Consider the following 16,704-nt stretch of genomic DNA (forward strand, 5'->3'; position numbering starts at 1 on the left):
TTAAAATTATCTGTGTGATTCAATTTTTACCATCTATTAAGAAAATCCAGTATAAGGACAGTTTTTGGTTATGTTTTTTTGCTTTCTGTTTAATAGAACTTGTACTGTAAGGATAAGAAAGAAACACAGAAGTTGCCCTAAATTAGATAAATCAAGACACATTCATTGTTTTATAGCAGTTTTTTATAATGTATGAAAATGTTGAAATTCTATTGCTTCAAAAATGATTTTTATCTTGTTGGCTTGGAAGGAACTGCGATTTCTTTTTTAATAAGATGCTAACTAAAAATGATTCTAAAAAATCCAGCTTGTAGCTATTGTCTTGTGTGAACACAGGTAATGGTTGGAAGACTTCATGTTTAATGAAATTTTAAATTCCTTTTACAACATCTGCCTTGTGTTTATATCACTAGAAGTCATTTTCCTGGCAAGATATTCTGCCTAGGGGTTTATGTTAACTTCTTCCTGGCTCTTTTCCTCTCCAAAGGAAAAGGTTTCTATAATAATTCATTGCAATGCTGATCTTCTAGAGAAAAATTTTGATTATGTCATATAATTTGACTTTCCCCCGAGTCATTACTTATGAGACTTCTTTGGAAGATGATAGTTGGTAGAAGTATAGACCAAATGAAGGTGACTTTGCTATGATTTTTAAAATTCTAATATCTTTAAATAATGTGGGAAGAACCATTCTTGCCTTACTCCTCCTATGGGGCTAAAGTATTATATGTCAACAGGTTTTCATTGAAAGATATTTTCAACTGTGTTGCTTATATTCCTTATCAAACACTTCTCAGAGCTTAGAATGATCATTTAACACTGTATGTAGCACCGTTTTTTGTGACTTGCTAAGTCAGCCACCTTGAATTAATGGCATTATCATATCCATGCTTCATGGTACTAATCTCCCAATCTGTAGCATTCTTGTGGGGTGTCTCATGGAAGCGTATGTTCATTTTCTAAAGTAGACACTGGGGATGTTCACATTCAGCAACTTATAAAGAAATGGTATGCTAAGTTCCTTTCTGGTGGTATCACTGTTCTAAAGTTCTATAAAATGGCACCAAGGCTTACAAATGTATGTTTGCTATAGTTTTATCAATGACTTGAACAACTTGGTAAACAAAGAATGAGCAACTTCTTAGGTACTATTGCCAATTGCATGCAAATGTTGATGTAATGTTTTCTGGAAACTTATTCTCCGTTACTCATCTTGGAGGGTTCCATTATTTTTTGTCAGTCTTGGAGGGGATTCCTTTTGGGTCCTGTCACTTGCTAGATCTGACCTTAAGTAGGAACTCTCTTTGAAAGCAACATTAATTTAGTAAATAACATTCCCTGGGAGAATATCCTTTACTTTTTCTCTGTACTCTGTGGCTACCTCTCACTATGGAACTGAGAAATCAAAAGTGTTTCTAAAGATATTTTTGTCAAAACTTTTCCCTGCCACAGTTTAGAATGCATACAATCACTCACGTGAGGCTTGTTTTCGGCTGTGTTGGACAAGACACATTTGGAAACAGGGTAGCATGATCCTTGAATTAAGTATGGCAAATTTGCCCTTGCAGCACAGTTAGAAATGATGCTGAAAATGAGCAAACATGTACAGAGTTATCATTACCTGGCAGAGAATTAGGCAAGTTGGAAATTCTGATTATAGCTCAAGAGCTAGGAGAAAAATTGCTCCAGGTAGTTAAGCTTGCCAGGCACTGCTCTCCTCCTGCCCCAGCCTGTGGACCTGACTTAATCTACAGAGTTAGCTCGTGGCCCTGACCAAACTTGTCTCCTGTTCCCTGTCATCTTGATTTGGGCTTTACAACCCATAATCCTCTGGGTTTCTTGCCCTGACTTCCTGTCTGTGTCTGTTTTCCCTTTTCCTGCCCACCCCTCACCTCTTTCATCTTATTTCTGACCCCAGTCTCCTTGCCTATATCATTCATTGAACCCTTTGTCAGTCTAGCTTGGTGTTCTCAAGCTGGACTCCAGAGAATGTCACAACAGGAGCCCCAGGGCAAATTCTCAAGCTCTGGCCCATATAGAGTGACTCACCTTCATGGTGGGTGGCCTTATACTTTTCCACAGGAAATGTTTATCTTTTTCTTATTTTTTTTTAAAGTAACATATGCTCATTGTGAAAAAATTGGAAAATTTGGAATGTCAAAAGAAAAAGTTACAACACCCACTATCTCAATACCAAGTGAAAACCACTGTTACTATTTTGGTGATTGGACTTAAAATCTGTATATGGCATGTTTTCCTTTTGTGGCTTCTTTTGGAATGTTTCTAAAGTCTGTGTATGAAAAGGAGCCAGTTCAAGAAATTAGAGTCTTGCTAACTAGTTACTACACTGACTTTTTTTTTTTTTTTTTTTTTTTTGGTGAGTGTCTGGAGGCCTTCCAAACATGGAGGGGGAAAAACACTTGTGTATTGTGTTGTTTAATACTCAATTTATTATTAAAGATTTAAGTGGTAGCAAACAAATGTTTACTTTTAAAACTTTAGTTATAAAATTGGATATAAATAATTTACATAATTATGTGATGTTTAAAATCAATTGATGTAATTTTTTTTTAATACTTCAAGTGCCTTAAAGAACAGATGACATGCCCAGATACATTTTATATACTTACCACACTGGAACCTATTCAGAAAGATCCACACCTCAAGTTTCTCTCATTTGGACACTTCCTAGAGTTGTTTGTTATTTTGCTACTTACCCAGAGATAACATGATATTAGCACCACCAGAAACACAAGGATACCCCTTCAAACTTGCTGTGATTACAGATTTGGTTTCAACTGAACCTATCAATGCTGCTGAGAACATGGAATCTCTTTAGGTTCTTCTCCCAAGGTGAGTCAGACCTTGGCCACCAGTATCATCCTGAGCTTAAGTCAGTCAGATTATTTTTTTATTTGTAAGTACATGACTTTCAGGTTAGATTCTTATTTACAATCTGGTGCCCCCACCCCCATTGCCCTGCAATGATTTACTTCCTGTCTCGCTTGGCCAATTTTATACAATCCATTGTCCTGTCATAATGATGTATTGGCCTGACCTGTGGACATTATTAAAAGCTTATGTATGGCTTTTTCATTTTTTATTGAGATTAGTTGGACTGTCTAGAGGTTTGCATCTCCTGGGAGACAAAGGATTGACTCTACCCAATGTTCTTTAGGTCATTTGGCTGATTTATCATTTAGGATCGTGTTTATGGGTCCTCTCTGCTTCATTATTGACTGTGAACATTAGTGCCAGACTCTCTCTCTCCACCTGACTATTTTTGTCACCACCTATACTCTACAGCCCTTCCTTATCTTGGAATACTTCTTTTTTTTTTTTTTTTTTTTTTTTTGGAACTGTTTGGGTTACTCAGAGTTCTTGATCTTTATTCTTTCCTATATATATATATATATATATATATATATATATATATATATAGATAGATATATAGATATATAGATATAGATATATAGATATATAACAAGTGCATATCTGTATTCCATGAATAGATGTACAATCAACAAGTAGGTTTTAATAACACTCCCCTTTTAGAAATCAAAACTAATAATTATGCATGGGCTGTTATCTTTTTTGTGTAACAACTTCCTTTCTGTACTCTGCATACTATTCTGTGGATTATTGCTTTGAACTTCTGGCTTTCCTCAGACTTAAGCAAGATCATTGTCTTCTTTATTGATGGACCAGATTGCTTCAGTTCAGTCAGGTAGACCTCTTTCTGGCAGCTCCCTGGAGCACTGCCCCTGGTGTTCCTTGAAATATCCTTGCCTATGTTTCAACCAGATTTCCATGTACTATTTCTGATTCTTCTTGGTTTAAGAAACAGAATTCCCTACTCTCCAAGGAATCCCTTTAAAGTCATGTGTTCATATTGGTATTTCTAGCTTAACATAATTAGGGAGCTGGATTCTGTTTTCTTTACTGTGAAATCTATTTGTCTATTAAGATTTTGCTACACTGACAACCACAAACTAGAAATTTGTCTCCCTCCCCTCTGTGTAAGGATCACTGTTCCAGATTCTGTAGCTGTGTTCAGCAGTCTGGTTTTTAAGTGCATTGATGATGCTGAGATGGCACACATTCAGGGCTTGCATTGTGATGAAAACAGATGTGGCAGACCTACTTCTGGTTGACCAGCTGTTCCAAATACCCCGACTGCTTTCTTTGTGGAAGAGGGCTCCTCTCCCCAGCGATCCTGCACAGTCAGGTGGCTCTGTGGTCCACTAGGTTGGCTTTGAAGATATTCCTCAGGAATTTGTCACTTACTGGGATACAAGGAAACCAATTATGGCCCCCTTCTCCCTCCCAGACAAATATATATTACCCCTTTTTAAAATAAACCCTGCTTTATATGCTTGCTTTGGTGTAACATCTCTAATGTTACACTTCAACATGTGGGGAAGCAGGTTATTGTTACCAATAACTGGCCGTATCACTTTCCCCAGCAATCCTGTACAGTCAGATGGCTGTGTGGTCTCTCTAAAAAACGAGTTGAACTGTTTCCTCCCTAAAATATCAAATTGATTGTATCTCTTACAACACATATATTTGCATTTCTGAACAAGGTGTCTAGAGACAAAGTCCTAGTCTAAAGTGTATAGGAAATAGGGTCTTAATCTTAGGGAGAAAAAAAAAATCTACCAAATATAAAAAATACCAACCCCATGTAACTCTTCAACTCTGAGCTTATTAATTACCTCTTATTAGAAAATTGTATTTATCCTATATTCCCAGGACAGACTAATCCTGTGTTCTCAGGAGGGATATCTGGAGATGGCAGTATTTGGGATGAAAGTGAGGCTTTTTTTTTTTTTTTCTTTTAGTTGTAGATGGTCGCAATATCTTTATTTGTTTATTTATTTTTATGTGGTGCTTAGGATCAAACCCAGGGCCTCACACCTGCAATTGAACCCAGGGCCTCACCTACCACTGAGCTACAGCCCCAGCCCCAAGGCAGGCATCTTTTAAGTCACTCCTTGCTCAAAATTCTCCCCATGTCCCAGATGGAGCATCCTCTCTCTTGCTCTTCCCATCTGAATTAATACTGTGACTAACCTTTCTGTCTTACTAATTTTCAAGCTCTTTCAAGCGAAAAACTGTGTTCTGTTTCCTAACATAACACATACACCTTTGATTGCAACTTGAAGTCTCTAGATTTTATGTTTTTCACTTTTCAGAAGTTTAACTGAATTAATTTCCCTGTGATAAGGCTGCCTCAGGATTTCTTTTGTATGGGATTAAAAATTAGGTGTAGAACACTAGATTTTGACATGATACTGGCAGTTGTATAATGTGATTAAAATGGAAAAAATAATCTGGTACAATAGATAAAACCATTTCAAACATGGAGTTAGTGAGGGAAAATAGTAAAAGATTCTTTGTTTTGAAAGAGGAAACTACTGTGGTAAGTTGTCAATTAAGTGTCTACAAAGGACACATTTACTTAATATAGTAGTGACAATTAAAAAAAAATGGGTGACATTGATGGAGCTTTTAACCATATTTCTCCACGGCTCGAAGTACTTCACAAGTGTAATCTAATTTAATCTTCACAGCATACTTCTTGTGGTAGGTACTATTACTAGTTTCATTTGTAACCAAGGCCATAGTAACCGGAAGGTTGCCTAAGGTCACATGATTAGTAAATGATGGACTTGAGATTCAAAATCAGGTGTGTGAAATGAACCTGTTCTAGTACCCATTCAGCTGGCCATCGACTTCAGAGGGAGCCAGACATTTCCTCATTATTAAGAAAACCAATAGAATAGTGGCATCAGACTTGAACATACCTGTTTATAGAACTACCACCTTTTTGGAGAGAAGTAATAGTTTTAAGGGGTTATCCCCCTAATTACCTGAAAAATACCAAAGGCTGATGTCTATGTAGTCAGTTTCCGATTCTTTCTCCCAGCTATTTTTACATTTAAAGTGAAAATTGTAAATGTTTGAAATAATTTCTAAAAATAAAAAAGTTATAGCCAAAACACTTAAAATGCAGAATCATAGAGCTTGAAAACTGTAAGGACCTTGGGAAGTTTGTTTTGTTGTTGTTGTTTTTTTTTTTTGGTCCAGATCATAGTTGCATATCCAGATACTGCCAGTTTGGGGGCTGGGGCCAGGGCTTCTGATTGTAGTCCTGTGGTCTCTCTGGTGTGCCATGAGGCTTTGATTTACAAACATTCATCCCACATGTTATGGCTCAAAATGAGCTGCACATGATGTGATCCAGAAGAGCTGAAATAAACCCAAATCCTGCCTTTTAAGTTTGCATTTCATTACTGTAGGAAGTTGAAATGCATGTATTTAAAATAATAGAAAAAACTCTAATCATAATTTTTCTTTTTAAATTTTTTAATTGTAGATGGACACAATGCCTTTATTTTTTATTTTTACGTGGTTCCGGGGATCGAACCCAGTGCCTCAAGCATGCTAGGCAAGCACTGTACCACTGAGCCACAATCCCGGCCCTAATCATAGTTTTTCTATCTTTTCTTTATTACTTTCCAGACTTTCACTAATATCTTTTGTACAGATAGGAGTACCTGGGCCAGTGAGGCTTTAGCTACTTCAAGACAGCTGCTCTGTTGCCAGTCTGTTTCTGTGATAAGAGGCTCCCTAGTTCACACCAAGTGCTTTCTTATATACAGAAAGTGCTGGTGACATTAATTCCATGGCTCCTGCCTTTTATATTGGCTGTTAGGCACTAAGAGTTACTTAGTAAGTTCAGAGTTGAAGAGCTACATGTGGTTGGTATTTTTTTATATTCGATAGATTTTTTTTTCCTTAAGATTAAGACCCTATTTCCTATACACTTCAGGTAATCAATGACCTCATTTCAATTTAAGTGCTTAAGAAGGAGCAGTTTGCTGTTGCCAATTTTTTTTTTGGTCCTGAGAATACAGGATAATACAATTTTCTAATAAACATTTACCCCTTTGAGTGTTCTGCTTGGAAGTACCTATATACAACCTTCACTATAAAACTCCTGCACTGTGAAAACTGATCTCTTTAAAGCTAACAGTTTAAATTTCAACATCAGCAATAATAAATGTTGAAAAACAAAGTCAAATAGAAAATATACACCTAAAACTTTTTAGCAAATAAGGTTTTTTTTGTTGTTGTTGGTTTTTTTTTTTTTTTTTCAAATCGATACTAGTTTAAGAAAATCTTTGATTTAAATTTAGAAGCAGACTCTTCCCATCCAAAAAGCTAACTTTCCAGCACCACCTTGTGGTGACTTTCAGTTGGATTAAGTTGTTTGCTTATTGTGAAATTTATATTAATGTTACAGTGTACAATGGAGAAGTAGAAAGTATAATTGGAAAGAGGTACCTAATTATTACCAAAAGGGAAAATGAACAATTTTATTAAGTATAAGTATTCCTTTATTTCATATTGCCAACAAACCTATGTTTTTTTGTTTTTGTTTTGAGACAGGGTCACTGTATGTTAACCAAAATGACCTCAAACTTTTGGTCTCAAGTGATCCTCTTACCTCAGCCTACTGAGTACCTGAGACTACAAACATGTGCCACCCCACCCGGCTAATGCTGTTTCATGGCAGCCCAAACACCTTTATTTTAGGGTTAGTATAGTAGAGAAAAATATTTTTTATATGAGACATTCTATAAATACTAATTAAGTGAGTGAATGAACAGGACATAATGTGAACAAAGTTATATCCAGATGATTAAGAATAGCTGTCTTACCCCTTTCCAAAAACGACATGAAACATTTATTTATTTATTTATTTACACAATTAAATGTAAATAAATTCATTGACAAGAATATTATGGGAACCAGAGAGAATTAAACATAAAAACCTAGATGAAGTGGGAAGTTTTGTGAAAAAACTTAAAATAACAAATTTGGTATCAGAGAAAAGAAAGCAATTTCTTTTTTTACAAAAAAAATTGTAAAGGCTAATAACAACTGAAAATATTAAATTTGATCAGATTCTTCCCTTGCCCCAGAAGCTGCTGACATTGACAATATTATATCGAAAAATTCTACCAAACTCCTACTTATGTAGCTCCTATTTTACACAATCTGTTGCAGAAAATAAGCTTCCAAACTCATTTTCTGAAGTCAGTTAATAACCTTCATACCAAAACAGAGCAAGTAAATTATCATCAAAGAAAATGACAGACTGATTTCATGGTGAACATACATTCAAAAATCAGAGATGGAATAGTAGATAATTAAACCAATAATATTTTTCTTTTTTATTCTAATTTGTTATTACAATGCATTACAATTCATATTATACATGGAACACAATTTTTCATATCTCTGGTTGTATATAAAGTATATTCATTCCATTCGTGTCTTCACACATGTATTTGGGGAAATGATATCCATCTCATTCCATCATCTTTTTTACCCCCATGCTCCTTGCCTTCTCCTCCCACCCCTTTGCCCTATCTAGAGTTCCTCTAATCTTCCCATGCTCTCCTCCCAACCCCACTATGAATCAGCCTCCTTATATCGGAGAAAACATTTGGCATTTGTTTTTTTGGATTGACTAACTTCACTTAGCATTATATTCTCCAACTCCATCCATTTACCTGCAAATGCCAAGATTTTATTCTCTTTTATTGCTGAGTAATATTCTGTTGTGTATATATACCACATTTTCTTTATCCATTCATCTTCTGAAGGGTATGTAGGTTGGTTCCACAGTTTAGCTATTTAAATTGTGCTTCTATAAACATTGATGTGGCTGTGCCCCTGTAGTATGCTGTTTTTAAGTCTTTTGGATATATACCGAGGAGAGGGATAGCTGGGTCAAATGGTAGTTCCATTCCCAGTTTTCCAAGGAATCTCCACACTGCTTTCTATATTGGCTGCCCCAATTTGCAGTCCCACCAGCAATGTATGAGTATGCCTTTTCCTCCACATCCTCGCCAACACTTATTGTTGTTTATGTTCTTAATAGCTGCCATTCTGACTAGAGTGAGATGAAATCTTGAGTAGTTTTGATTTGCATTTCTCTAATTGCTAAAGATGTTGAACATTTTTTCATATATTTGTTGATTGATTGCATATCATCTTCTGAGAGGTGTATGTTCAGTTCCTTGGCTCATTTATTGATTAGGTTATTAGATTTTTGATGTTTAGCTTTTTGAGTTCTTTATATATCCTAAAGATCAATGCTCTATCTGATGTGTGAGGAGTAAGGATTTGCTCCCAAGATGTAGGCTCTCTATTCACCACCTCATTGATTATTTCTTTTGCTGAGAAGAGGCTTTTTAGTTTGAATCCATCCCATGTATTGATTCTTGATTTTAATTCTTGTGCTATAGGAGTCTTATTAAGGAAGTTGGGCCTAATCTAACATGATGGAGATTGGGGCCTACTTTTTCCTTAATAGGCATAGTGTCTCTGGTTTAATTCCTAAATCTTTGATCCACTTTAAGTTTTGTGCATGGTGAGAGATAGAGGTTTAATTTCATTTTGTTGCATATGGATTTCCAGTTTTCCCAGCACCATTTGTTGAAGAGGCTGTCTTTTCTCCAATGTATGTTTTTGGCACTTTTTTCTAACATAAGATAACTGAAATTATGTGGGTTAGTCTCTGTGTCCTCTACTCTGTACTATTGGTCTATAGGTCTATTTTGGTGCCAATATCATGCTGATTTTATTACTATTGCTCTGTAGTATAGTTTAAGGTCTGGTATACTGATGCCACCTGCTTTATTCTTCTTGCTAAGGTTGCTTTGGCTATTCGGGGTCTCTTATTTTTTTCAGATAAATTTCATGAACCAATTTTTCTATTTTTATGAGGAATGCCATTGGGATTTTGATTGGAAATGCATTTAATCTGTACAGTGCTTTTGGTAGTGTGGTTATTTTGTCAATATTAATTCTGCCTATCCAAGAACAAGGTAGATCTTTTCATCTTCTAAGGTCTTTTTAAATTTCTTTCTTTATCATTTTGTAGTTTTTGTTTTAGAGGTGTTTCACCTCTTTCATTAGGTTGAATTCCAATGTATTTTAATTTTTTTTTTTTGAGGCTATTGTAAATGGGGTAGTTTTTCTCGTTTCCCTTTCAGTGGATTTGTCACTGATATACAGAAATGCCTTTGATTTATGAGTGTTGATTTTGTATTCTGCTACTTTGCTGAATTCATTTACTAGTTCTAGAAGTTTTCTGGTGGAATGTTTTGGGTTTTCTAGGTATAGAATCATATCATCTGCAAATTAGTGATAATTTGAGTTCTTCTTTTCCTATCCATATCCCTTTGATTTCTTTCATCTATCTAATTGCTCTGCTAGTGTTTCAAGAACTATGTTAAATAGAACTGGTGAAAGAAGGCATCTCTATCTTGTTGCAGTTTTTAGAGGGAACGCTTTCATTTTTTTCTCCATTTAGAATAATGTTGGCCTGAGGCTTAGCATAGATAGCTCTTATGATGTTGAGATATGTTTCTGTCATTCCTAGTTTTTTGGTATTTTGAACATGTATGGGTGCTATATTTTGTTGAATGTTTTTTTCTGAATCACTTTAGATGATCCTATGATTCTTATCTCTAAGTCTATTCATGTGATGTATTATGATTATTGTTTCCATATGTTGAACCAACTTTGCATCCCTGGGATGCTCATGGTGCACTATCTTTTTGATATGTTTTTGTATTTGATTTTCCAGAATTTTTGCATCTATTTTCGTTAGCGATATTGGTCTTAAATTTTCTTTCTTTTCCTGGTTTTTGAATCAGGGTGATTTTGGCTTCATAGAATGAGTTTGGAAGTGCTCCCTCTTTTTGTCTTTTGCAAAATAATTTGTAGAGCATAGGTATTAGTTCTTCTTTTTAGGTCTTGTAGAACTTGGCTATGTATTCATCTGGTCCTGGGCTTTTCTTGGTTGGTAGGCTTTTGATGGTGTCTTCTATTACCTTGCTTGAAATTGATCTGTTTAAATCATGTATATCATCCTGATTCAATCTGGGCAACTCATATGCCTCTAGAAATTTGTTGATGCCTTCAATATTCTCTATTTTATTAGAGTCCAAGTTTTCAAAATAATTTCTAATTATCTTATGTATTTCTATAGTGTCTGTTATGATATTTCCTTTTTCATCATGTATGTTAGTGATTTGAGTTTTTATTCTCCTTCTCTTTCTTAGCATGGCTAAAAGTTTGTCAGTTTTACATATTTTTTTCAAAGAACCAACTTTTTGTTTTGTCAATTTTTTCAATTGTTTCTTTCATTTCAATTTCATTGATTTTAGCTCTGATTTTAATTATTTCCTGTCTTATACTGCTTTTGGTGTTGATTTGTTCTTCTGTTTTCTAGGGCTTTGAGATGTAGTGTTAAGTCATTTATTTGTTGACTTTTTTGTCTTATAAGGAATGAATTCCATGCAATGTACTTTCCTCTTAGTACTGCCTTCATAGTGTCCCAGAGATTTCAATATGTTGTATTAGTATTCTCATTTACCTCTAAGAATTTTTTTTATCTCCTCCTTGATGTCTTTTGCAACCCATTGTTTATTTAGTAGCATATTATTTAGTCTCCAGGTGTTAGAGTAGTTTTTTATTTTATCATTAATTTCTAATTTCATTCCATTGTGATCTGATTGAATGCAGGGTAGTATCTCTACTTTTTTTGTATTTCTTAAGAGTTGCTTCGTGACATAATATGTGGTCTATTTAGAGAAGGATCCATGTACTGCTGGGAAGAAAGTGTATTTGCTTGTTTTTAAGAGAGAGAGAGAGAATTTTTTTAATATTTATTTTTTAGTTCTCAGTGGACACAACATCTTTGTTTGTATGTGGTGCTGAGGGTCGAACCCAGGCCTCACGCATGCCAGGCGAGCGTGCTACCGCTTGAGCCACATCCCCAGCCCTGTATTTGCTTGTTGAAGGATGAACTATTTTATATATGTCAGTTAAGTCTAAGTTATTGATTGTATTATTGAGTTCTTTAGTTTCTTTGTTCAGCTTATGTTTGGAACATCTATCCAGTGATGAAAGAGGTGTGTTAAAGTCACCCAGAATTATTGTGTTGTGGTCAATTTGACTCTTGAACTTGAGAAGAGTTTGTTTGATGAACATAGATGCTCCATTGTTTGGGGCATATATATTTATAATTGTTATGTCTTGTTTGTGTATGGTTCCCTTGAGCAGTACGAAATGTCCTTCTTTGTCCCTTTTGATTAACTTCATCTTAAAGTCTACTTTATTTGATACAAGGATGGAAACCCCTGCTTGCTTTCACAGTCCATGTGAATGGTATGATTTTTCCCAACCTTTTACTTTCAGTCTGTGTATGTCTTTTCCTTGAGATGAGTCTCTCAGAGGCAGCATATGGTTGGGTCTTTTTTTTTTTTTTTTTTTTAAATCCAGTCAGCCCATGTCTTTTGATTGGTGAGTTTAGGCCATTAACATTCCAGGTTATAATTGATACATGATTTGTATTTCCAGCCATTTTTGTTATTTAACTTGACTTGATTTTTTCCTTTGATTAGCTTTTCCTTTAGTGTAATACCCCCCTCTGCTGATTTTCATTGTTGTTTTTCATTTCCTCTTCATAGAATATTTTGCCAAAGATGTTCTGAGTGCAGATTTTCTAGCTGTAAATTCTTTTTTTTCTTGATGCTACAAATGTTTATTTATTTATTTTTATTATACAGATCTATAAGTTGTGCAGTCCTCCAGGCTAGACAAAGAGCTAGATGCCAACAAGATCATTTGGCTGCCTTAACTTACTAGCTGTAAATTCTTTTAGCTTTTGTTTATCATGGAAAGTATTCAAATCTAAAGCTTAATTTTCCTGGATATAAAATTCTTGGTCAGCATTCATTTTCTTTCAGAGCTTGATATATGTTGTTCCAGGATCTTCTAGTTTTCAGGGTCTGGGTTGAAAATTTGCATATAACCTAATTGGTTTCCCCCTATATGTAATCTGATTCCTTTCTCTTATGGCTTTTAATATTCTCTCCTTATTCTGTATGTTGGGTATTTTCATTATAATGTGCCTTGATGTGGATTTGTTGTGATTTTGTACATTTGGTGTCTTGTAAGCCTCTTGAATTTGGTTTTCCAATTCGTTCTTCATGTTTGGAAAATTTTCTGATATTATTTTGTTGAATAGATTGTTCATTTCTTTGGTTTGGACCTCTATGACTTCCTCTATCCCAATAACTCTTAAATTTGGTCTTTTTATGCTATCCCATATTTCTTAAATGTTCTTCTCATGGTTTCTTACCGTTTTCACTGTATGGTCTACATTCTTTTCAAGATTATATATTTTGTCTTCATTGTCTGAGGTCCTGTCTTCCAAGTGGTCTAATCTGTTGGTGATGCTTTCAGTTGATCTTTTAATTTGGTTTATTGTTTCTTTTATTTCAAGGATTTCTGTTTGGTTTTTCTTTAGAACCTCTATCTCCCTATTGAAGTGATCTTTTGCTTCCTGTATTTGCTTATGTAGCTTTTTGTCAAAATGATCTTTTGCTGCCTGTGTTTGCTCTCTTATATCATCCTTTAATACACAGAACATTTTAATTATGTATATCCTGAACACTTTCTCTTTAATTTCATCTGCTGTGCTAGCCATGGATTCTAATAATATGGTATTTTGATTTGTTTGGGAAACTTTCTTTCCTTGTCTTTTCATGTTGCTTGTGAGTCTTTCTTTCTAATTCTGTAGATCCTAGGCATTATCATTTTTACCCCGTAGGCTTACTGTAGGATTCCAATACCTCTCCTTTAAGAGCAAGGACAATTTTAACAGATACCAATATTAAAAAAAAAAAAAAAAAATTCACCTAAAAACAAATAGTTGTTATTAAGACGTTTACAGTTTGGTCACAATGGTGAATTCAATTATTATCTACAATATAATCAGTAGGTTTGTAGAAGGGTTTACAGTTTCTGATGGTGGACAAAGAATCAGGGGTGAGGTGTAGGAAGATATGCTGAGGAGGTATGAGGTGAGGATATAGAGTTATTATATTTTAGGAAGTGTGAAAGAGAAACTTAAAGAAGAAGGTTAGTAGCAGGAAAATAGAGGGGTAGTAATTTTGGATAGACAAGTAAGAGGGAAGACAGTAGAGTACATAAGAAAAACACATGCATTTTAAGAAAAATAAAAATGTTAAAATAGTAAAAATTGGAGAGAAACAAAACAAAAAAATAGAAGAATATATAACACAACTATAATATACTATTCAGTTGTCTCAGTCCTCAGTTTCCTAATTCATGCAAAGTACTTGGTTTCACATATGTTGGGGATATGAGACTAAAGAGGGAGAAGAAAGGAGAAAAAAATCTCAGGAAGAAACAAGGATTGTTTTGGTTGCAGATCAGTATCTTTCCTGCTTTCCTTCTCATCCAATAGGTGGGGTTATCTGTTGGTAGTTGGTATCTCTGCCCTCAGAATGGTAGGGGTTACCAGAATGTGAGGATTGGTCTTGGGTGCAGGGCACCTGGAAGTGGGATATGGCACCTACCACCAGTCCCATTGGAAGACTGCACCTCAAGGATCCCCTTTGGGGTCTGCTCCTGTGATGTGAATATGGGTCTCATCTTCTCATCTTGCCTGTAGACCTCACAGTTCCTGCTGTCTAAATTAGTCTCTAAAGTGTCCCTCTCCCTCTCCCTTTCTATTTCCTAATCAGGAATCTTTCTCTCTGGGGGCTTGTGTGTTGCATTCTGGTGGCTGCGCACCTCTTGCAGAGGGTTGTTTTGAATTGGGCAGTCTCTCTGCTGTGTTAGTGGCTGCTGGGGGTTGGGGGGAATTAGAAAACTATGGGTACCTGGTTATCCAGTGTTGCAAACTGGTAGTTGCCCTGATTAAAGATGGTGATGGAGGTGACCCAAGACGGAGGCAGCTGCTTTCAGCAATGGGGTGTCAGGTGGAGTTGGGTGAGCCGGGCGATAGCATTGTACGATGCTTTCAAAGATGAGCTCGGTGATGTGCAATTTTGTGGTTGTCGGCTTTCTTCAGAGACTGTGATGTCCCCAGGTGCAGGCAGGCTACCATGAGTAGGGGACTATGGCAGTAGCTGCCGAGTCTCAAGATGGAGGCAACTGGGGGACCCCCACATTAGTAGATGGGGGTCTACACAGGAGTGGTGGCCAGAGTACCTGCATGTGGTCCCGCTAAGGCACATGGGAGACCTGCGTGGGTGAGTAGTCAGAGTCAGGAGTCCTTTTCCAATGCTGAGGCTAGGGGCCCCATGTGCATGGCTGCTGAGATTCCTGTGCGGGATTACTCTCAGCAAAGCATTATTCCCACTAATTGAGACCCTGGTCACAGAGCGACACAGAATGCTCTCTCCCTCTGACCCGCAATCTTGGATCCCCAGACATGAAACTTTTAATGTTAAAAAAAAAAAAATACACTTAGGAAAGGGAAGTTACTAGTGAATAAGATTGATCAAATTATATTATATGCATATTCAAACATGACATAACAAACCCCACTATTATGTATAATTATAGTGAACAAAAAAGTAAAAATAAAAATTTTAAAAGTGTACGTACAGTAAAAAGAATGTCATCCAGAGATTTGAACAACTCCTGACACAAAATAAAAAGAAGGAATGGGATTGACTGAAAAACAATATGGGAAAAGCCCACAATCCACAAAACAGAGGGAAGCATCAGAGCTAGGAGCTTCTGTGGGGCTGGCTCCAAGAAGAGAGCCAGAAAGAGAGCCTCAAAGCAAGAAGTCATCAGCTTCAAGGAGCCTCTGACCATTCCCGAGAGCACCAAGCATAGGTGCTGGTGGAAGCAGAGCCTCCCAGTACCCAAGATACCCGATGGCCTCAAGAAGAGACAGGGAAACCCCAATCTCAGAAGGAAAGACTCTGACAACCTCCTGGCATCAGTCCCACTGTTTTCCCATAGCCTCCCTAGTGCTGGCTCCTACCATGGGGGTCGGCAGTCGAAAATGGACAGATTACATATCGCAAACCCCAAGATAAGTGCCACATCAAAAGATGTCAGATGTTTAAAGGAAAATGACACTGAAAGAGGCATTTGATACCACAAACAGAACTAATATCTAAGGAAGAAATGAAAAAAAAAATGTACAATTGACAGTCATCCAATTTATACACTTAACAAATATTTATTAAGCACTTATATGTAGCAGAACCAAAGATAGACTTTTTTTGGTTTTGCTTTTTTTTTTTTTTCTTTTTTCTTTTCTTTTTTTGGCAGTGCTTAGAATCAAATCCAGGGCCTCCCACATGCTAATCAAGTTCTCTACCACTTACTCCCCCAGATCCAAAGATAAAATTAGGAAAGAGGAAATTTTGTATAGATAAAACTAGAAAAGAAATTAATAGAATTTATATTTATCGAAATTATCAATGCATAATACAAAAATAAATTTTGGATCTAAAATTTTAGATTATCTCGACATTATGTGGGTAGAGAAATAGAAGTGGAACTATGTAGAATAATAGATACTAATTAGCTTAGGTTTGCTATAAAAATATAAATTTTAAAGTATATTAAAATTTTAATAGGATATTAATATGATAATACACATTAAAGAGAACACATTTAGTACTTAAAATAGATATAAATTGCTATATATAAATTGAAGATATTTTATGGATGTCTGCTACTTAAGTTTTACTGTCGAATTTTCAAATTGACTCACCAACTTTTTAAAATATTTATTTTCATGAGTTAGTTCAGATGTATATTAAAATTTGTAGAAAG

General features: G+C 35.7%; 1 protein-coding gene across 1 annotated transcript in view; it reads left to right on the forward strand.

Moving 5' to 3' along the window:
* The window catches only part of Iqgap2 (IQ motif containing GTPase activating protein 2), a 283,578-nt gene that overhangs the window by 149,724 nt on the left and 117,150 nt on the right, over positions 1 to 16,704 (forward strand). The gene's annotated exons all lie outside the window — the stretch shown is intronic.

This window comes from Callospermophilus lateralis, chromosome 5, assembly GCF_048772815.1.
Source record: "Callospermophilus lateralis isolate mCalLat2 chromosome 5, mCalLat2.hap1, whole genome shotgun sequence".
Taxonomy (NCBI): Eukaryota; Metazoa; Chordata; class Mammalia; order Rodentia; family Sciuridae; genus Callospermophilus; species Callospermophilus lateralis.